This window comes from Capsicum annuum, chromosome 6 (genome assembly GCF_002878395.1).
Source record: "Capsicum annuum cultivar UCD-10X-F1 chromosome 6, UCD10Xv1.1, whole genome shotgun sequence".
In the NCBI taxonomy this organism is placed as follows: Eukaryota; Viridiplantae; Streptophyta; class Magnoliopsida; order Solanales; family Solanaceae; genus Capsicum; species Capsicum annuum.
In genome coordinates this window covers 87798875-87806650 of record NC_061116.1, presented here as the reverse complement: position 1 = coordinate 87806650, position 7776 = coordinate 87798875, and positions in this window count along the sequence as shown.

The window sequence follows — 7776 nt, the reverse complement described above, 5'->3', positions numbered from 1 at the left end:
TTAACCTGAATTAGGGGATGTAGGGTTAGGTCATAAAGAGGTGCTAAATACTCAAGATTCAATAGGTGTTAGGATTTCTTGATAATTCTGAGATTTTAATTGATGTCTGTTGGTTGCAAGCAGCAGGCATACCTACTTTGATTTTCTTGACAAAGAAATCATAAACAGTAGGAAGCTAATTATCAATAAGGACTTGAAAAAACTTCGTTCAAAAATCAGTGTTGTAACTAGGTTTATTAACCTAAGGTAAAATCTGGATAGTGAATAGTGATTCCCTAAGTCCAAGAGGATTAGGAAATTAGACATTTAAATAGGTCGAGAGACATCTGAGCATATCATCGATAAAGATATCTTGTTATCCTAACCACCGTGAGAATCTTGAGTCACCTTTAGTATCTGTCATGTCTCGTAAGCCATAGTGAACATAATTCTAGTTATCTCATAAAATCTTGGTTACAAACATCCAATCAAAGTATCAAATAATTACTTGTGAAACTTAAACCCCCATTTCAGGAAACATTAAACTATCAGTAAATTAAATCGCAACCGACTTGAGTTCACACCTTATTTCCTGTGGGATTCGACCTTAACCTAGTTGGGTTTTATATTGATGACGATTGCTTATACCTATTCAAGAGTGTTGTTTGAGCATTTTGACCATCTACCTGAGGATGAAAAGCTATACTGAGATGAACTTGGGTAAAAACCCCTTCTAAAATTAAGAAGTAAACTAAGTGCCTCTATCTGAAATGATGAACAACGAAATCCCTTGCAACTTATCCAACTCTTTGAGATAGATTCTAGCATAACCCTCTGCTAAATTCAAGGTATGAATTGGCAAGAAATTATCTAATTTTGTTATTCTATCTATAATGACCCAAATCAAATCATGTTGATGATACGTACAAGGAAACCCGATGATAAAGTCCATATTAACCACTTTTCATTTCCAAGTGGTGATGCTAAACTCCTTAAGTGTACCAATAGGCCTTTGGTGCTCAACTTTAACATGTTGATAGTTTGAACACGTAGCTACAAATTATTCAATTTCTTTCTTCATACCGCTCCACTAATAGATTTTTCGTAAGTCACGATACATCTTACTTACTCTGGGGTGAATAGAATACCACATCCTATGTAAATTTACTAAAATTCACTGTATATAAACCATCAATACCCAAAACACATAACCTACCCTAAAAATGTAGCAAACCATCTCCCTTTTAAAAGAAAACCTCTACTTTCTGATCTCTAACTGCCTCCTTCAATCTAACCAAACTGGGATGCCTATATTGTTTTTCATTCACTTTGGAAACCAAAGAAGATTCTAAACCATTATGAATCCATATACTACCTTAGCCGAATCAACTAATTGAACACCTAATCTATAAAGTTGATGCACCTCAGGGACTAACTTTTTCTTTTCTCTCTCAACATGAGCAACACTACCCATGGAGAATCTACTAAGGGTATCTTCTACTACCTTTTCCTTTCTTGGATGATACAACAAATTCATATCACAATCTTTCAACAACTCAATCCATCTTCTCAGGAAAAGAATTAGGTATTTCTACAAGAGCATGTAATTTAAGCTCTTATGATCCGTGAACACCTCATCATGAACTTCAATAAGATAATGCCTCTAAATCTTTAAGGCGAAGACAATAATTGCAACCTCAAGATTATCAGTATTCTAATTCCTTCCATGGGGTTTAAGCTATCTACAAGCGTATGCTATGACCTTAGATCTTTGTATCAACCCACAACCAAGAACAGCTTTAGAAGTATCGCAGTAAACTACAACCCCATCTAAACTATCTAAAAAGATTAATACTAGGGCAGAAGAGAGACGTGTCTTCAACTTCTAAAAACTCTTCTCGCAAGAATCTTACCATTGAAATTTGACCTTTTTCTAAGTCAATCGGGACATGGAGGAGGAAATAGAAGAAAACCCTTCAACAAACCATTTGTTGTATCTATCCAAACCTAAGAAACTCATGATGTCAGATCAAGAGATGGGTCTAGGTCACTTTCTCACTGATTTACCCATTTCAGAGTCAACTCAAATGCTATCAGTGAAAACTATATGGAAAAGTAAATATACTGATCTTGGAAAAAATTAGTACTTACTGAGCTTAGTGAATAATAGATGATCCCTAATGGTCTACAACATAACCCTCAGATGATACACATGATCATTCTCCTTATGGGATTAAACAAGGATATCATTAATGAAGACTATGATGTATATGTCTAAATACTGCTTGAACACTGTATTCCTCACGTTCGTGAAAGTTGCAAGGGCATTTTTTAGTTTGAAGGACATAACTAAGAATTCAAAGTGACCATACCGAGTTCTAATGGTTGTCTTTTGGATGTTACATTCTCTGACTCTAAGCTGATAATAGTTAGATCTGAGGTCTATCTTTGAGAAATAACTAGCACCCTAAAGTTGGTCGAACAAGTCATCAATTATGGGGAGTAAATACTTATTCTTGATGGTGACTTTGTTCACCTGACGGTAGTTGATGCATATTCTGGGAGAATTATCTCTCTTACACTTGAATAAGACTGGAGTCCCCCATAAAGACACACAACTCCTGACAAAACCCTTATCTAAGATATCTTTAAACTGTTTCTTCAATTTCTTAAGCTCAGATGGATCCCTTCAATAAGGTTTAATAGAGATGGGTTGGGTGCTTAGAAGAAGATCTATTCTGAAGTCAATTTGCCTCTTGGGAGTAACTCTTGGAAGTTCTTCATGGAACGTATCTAAAAATTCATTTACTACAGGAAGTTAAGAATCAGAGCCTCAGAATTTGAATCTTTCACTCTGACAAGATAGTAAATTCCCCCTTTTATATCCTCTTTATTGTTCTAAGATAAGAAAAAAATTGATATTCAGATATTAAAGTACTACCCCTCAATTCAATAATTGGTTAATTAGGAAGCTAAAACTAAACGGCTATATTTCTAAAGTAAATTGAGGCATAGCATGAGAGGAGCCAATCCATGCTGAAAATGACATCAAAATTAGTCATCTCTAACACCACAAGATCAACTGAAGTGATTGCTTTAGATACTGTGACCTGGCAATTTCTGTATACCTGCCTGGCAATAATAGATTTACCTAATGGGGTAGAAACTGAGAAAAGTTCTGATAACTTTTAGGGTCTGACACTAAAGGTGATGGCTATATAAGGAGTCACAAAAGAAAGTGAAGTTCCAGGGTGTAATAAAACATATAAATGAAAATTAATGACATGTAACATACCCGTAACCATAATTGGTGAACTTTTTTTATCATGTCAAGTCTGGAGAGTACACAATATATTCTAGACCTACCCACTAGAGGCACTGGACATGGCACCCTGGTGAGCCTAGCAGTCTGCTGTTGCTGTTGAAGAGGTAGTTTGACCCTACTGGTGATCACTTCTACCCCTTTGGAAACCACCAGACACTCCCAAATACTATGGCCTGGCTTACCTCATCTAAAACACATATCACTACAAAATGTATACTACCCTGATGGTTCCAACCATATTTTCTATAGAGTGGATTTGTACAACCATTATTTATACTACTCTAGAACTTAGAACGTCGTGCTCTATCCTAATTGTCTTTCCTGAACTTAGGCATTAGTACACTAGCTGAAGATAGAGTTGGAGATGAAAATTTCTAATGGAACTGAGAACGATTACTGCCTTCTGACATTGGCTAAGATAAGTTGAAATAACCAATTTTGGCACTCTAATTCTCTCTCTTTCTCCTTAAGCTTCTCTTCTTCAATCTGCTGAGCATGAACCATATGTCTAGATACGTCAATCTCCATAATCAACATAGAGGCCCTAGACTCCTTGACCATAATATTCGATACACCAGACACAAACTTACTCTTCCTAGACCTATTATCCGTAACCATAGTATGAGCATATCTCGCTAACTGGGTAAAATTGAGTGAGTAATCATTCATGCTGATATTACCTATCTTCAAATTGATAAAATTTGGAACCATAGATTCCCTTAACTCTAGGAGAAAGAACCTATCAAATAAAGTTGTGGCAAACTCCTTCCACTCAACTGGCCCTGCATCAATACCTCAGTGATCCTTCCACTACTTAAAAAAGTGTGAGCTATATCCTACAACTCATATACAACCAATACTATACTCTCACTCAAAGTGATGCCTATGTTATCTGTCACCTTCTGCACCATATCCAGAAACTCTTTTAGATTCTCCTCGTACTTAGATCCAGAAAACAAAGGGGGATTCATTTGCGTAAAATCCTTAATCTGAACTACAACTATATTATCCAATGGATAGGCTAGGGAAATAGCCCATAGGTTATTCTAAGTAGCTACAGAATGGGCTAAGGTCGTTAATATTGCCCTGAATTTAGTGTGAGAGACATGATTATTCAGGGGATCTTCTTGAATTGGTGGTGGTCGGGCTGATCCCCATTCCTTCCTTTATTCTTTTTTCTGGGAGGCATTGTATGTAAACGGATTGAAGAATGGGTTAGAAAAAGGAATTTAATCAAGCTCATACTCTTTCAGACAATATGAACACCAAAAGAAAGGAAACATTCCTAAAATGTCACGTAGCCTCTTTTTCATAAGTGTGGCACAGTTTACACCTATGCACAATACTCTACTTAACACAAATTTTAGACTCCCTTCGATACTTTAAAACCTTAGGCTCTGACACCAAGTTTTGTAAAAACCTGAAGCTACCCCTAGTCCTGAAAATAGTGCTTATGGTAACAACTAACCAAAAACTAACCCATAAGTTGGTACCTACTATGAACACTGAATGAAAGAGTAATTAAATAACAAGTTTGGAAGATAATATGATAAGATACCGTCAATTGGAAATAATGAATTACGTAAAACTGATAAGCTTGAAATAATAGATAAAACTAAAAGAACTGACTGACTGTCTAATTGATTGTCTGAAATTCTCTAAATATCATAATGAGTTGATAGCAAAAAAACCTAACTAGCTCTGATTGACTTAACATAAGAAATTTCTAAAATAACTATAGAAGCATATCCTGTCTTTAATAGATGAGGACTCACCACTACTGTACTTGGATAACAATGAGTTGTCTAAGAATGGTAGGAAAACTAAGTGTCTGAACCTATGCTATAAGATACCATAGCACAAAAGAAATGTATCCAGTCAGTACACTAAATGTACTAGTATGTGACATAAGGATTGACTAAAATAGATGAGATAACTAAGTTTAATGCATGGACATATAATATTTGAGAATGCAAGACCAACATAAATATGGTACTGAGATAATCATAAATTTCAAAAACTAAAATATATATTATTGATTAACTGACAATTTGTACTCTTGGTCAAGCAAACCTCGGCTGAGATACATGAAAATACTAATGAAAATATGGGGAGGTATCATATTACCAACATGCCTCAATTTGAGCTAATCTGGGTTGAATCATTCACCCCAGTTGGACGGGTATTAGTACCATACCAAGGGTACTAACACTTGTTATGTGGATCCACTAATCTATTATCTCGAAGGACCAGGGTGTCAAACCTAAACTGATGGGTGCCCTCTGAGAGGAATTCAAGCACAAAATAATGGGTGACCCCTCATATACTGCGCTGGCTATGTAGTTTAGCAACTCATCTACTGCTACTAACGAATCTTGCAAAAGTATCATCAAAGTCATTATCCATGCATTTGTTCAGTGCTAAATCCTACTCCTAACTAAACTAACATTGGTTCTATCATAAGGTCAACTGAATATAACAATTGATAGTGCTTAACATGATCATAACAGCTAAGTAAAATGATAGGAGTCATGGTGTAACTTATTACTTGAAAATCTCAAATCTTGTAAACACATAGGTATCGGGTATTCATAACCCGCCAGTACTTAAAGATCACAAAATATGATATCAAGCTTAAAACTATAGTATGGAATCATGGTTTCAAGACTTAAGACATAGAAATTTCACCCAATAAGTGAGAAGCATAATTGTAAACCTAGAGATGTGTTAGGCATGAGAAAAAACATGATTACATGGCTAAATTCATAACTTCAGGACTTGACATGAAAACAATGGAATAGGGCATGAAATCTGGGAAGTCAAAACATGAAATAGTTTAATTCCCACGTAAGCACTTGTAAACAAAACTTTTATCTATTTAGAAAGGGATTCGTGGATAAATTACATGTGGTAGAATAAGACTATTACTCTTAAGTTAAAAATAGGCTTTTCTCTCGGGGGGTGAAAGAGACCTATTTATGAATACCCACACACCTCAATAGATAATTTCTTAAAGATTTCATGAGGGTTTCTTGAACTTGGAAGGTTGAAATATTGATTTCAGTAGAAAGAAGCTTGGATTTTGTTCTTGGTAAAGGTGGAGGGTTTCTTGAGAGAGATTTTGAGAGAATGGGGAAAATAATACCCCTATGGAGGTCCCTAATACTGTTAAGGATGAATTGGTTTAAGGGAAAACTGACTCAAACGCCCCTTGTGCTCTTAAATTATGATGCTTTATGGGAATGAGCAATGCATCACATCTCTCTCATTAGGGGAGCAAGAAATATGTCGTGTTGCTTACTCTAAGGAAGAAAATCAATACATCAGGGATCCTTGATCCATGGAAGAGACCAATGCATTAAGGACTTATCTCTAGCTCACTGTTTTAACTGTCCAAACACATCCCAAACCTCATCCAAAAGTATCAAAACTCTCCCGAGACATACTATTAACCACCCTAAACTTGAATTAAATCATAAAACAATGTCTTGAGGCTGGGTAGACCAATATAAAAATCTGTGAAGTGTACGGGTCTTTATAATGATTATGTCCATAACACTTAGTGAAAATTTCAAGCCTTAGACTCCTGAAGAATGTAACTACAATTGAACCGAGCTTATAATCTTATAGGGTATTACATCCTGCCACCTTTGAGAGATGTATGGTGTCTATATTTTCTGACATGGTGAAAGATATTATTGAAGTGTTCATGAATAACTTTTTGGTAGTTGGGGACTCTTTTAATAATTGTTTGGACCATTTAGCCAATGCACTCCAAAGATGTTAAGAGTGTAATCTGGTGCTAAATTAGGAGAAGTAGCATTTTATAGTGAAGGAAGGTATTGTCCTTTGTCATAAAATCTAAAAATGGGGTATGAGGTAGATATAGAAAAGGTTGAGGTGACTTCCACCATTAGTCTTTGAAGTTTTTTTGATCATGCTAGCTTTTAGAGGAGGTTCATCAAGGACTTCCCTAAAATTAATAATACTCTATGCAATATTTTAGAGAAGGAGGTGAAATTTTTTTCAATGATGAATGTCTCAAGGTCTTTGAGTGCCTTAAGGAGTGTTTGATCTCATCTTCTATTATTGTGTCCCCTGAGTGGTCTTTACTATTGGAGGTTATGTGTGATGCTAATAGAGTGGCTTTGGGTATTATCCTATGCCAAAGCCATAAGAAAATTCTTCACCCGATCTTTTATACCAGCAAAGAATTAAACCCCATTATAGAAAAAATACACAGTGACTGTGCAACTATCGTTTGCAGTTGTTTTTGATTTTAAAAAGTTTAGATCCTATTTGATAGGGGCAAAAGTCATATTTCATGCTGACTATTAAGCATTGAGGTATCTTATGTTAAAAAAAAAATGCTTAATCGATATTGATACGTTGGTTCCTTTGGTTGCATGAATATAACTTTCAGGTAAAAGATCGAAAGAGATTTGAGAATTAGGTTTCTGCTCACTTGTCTC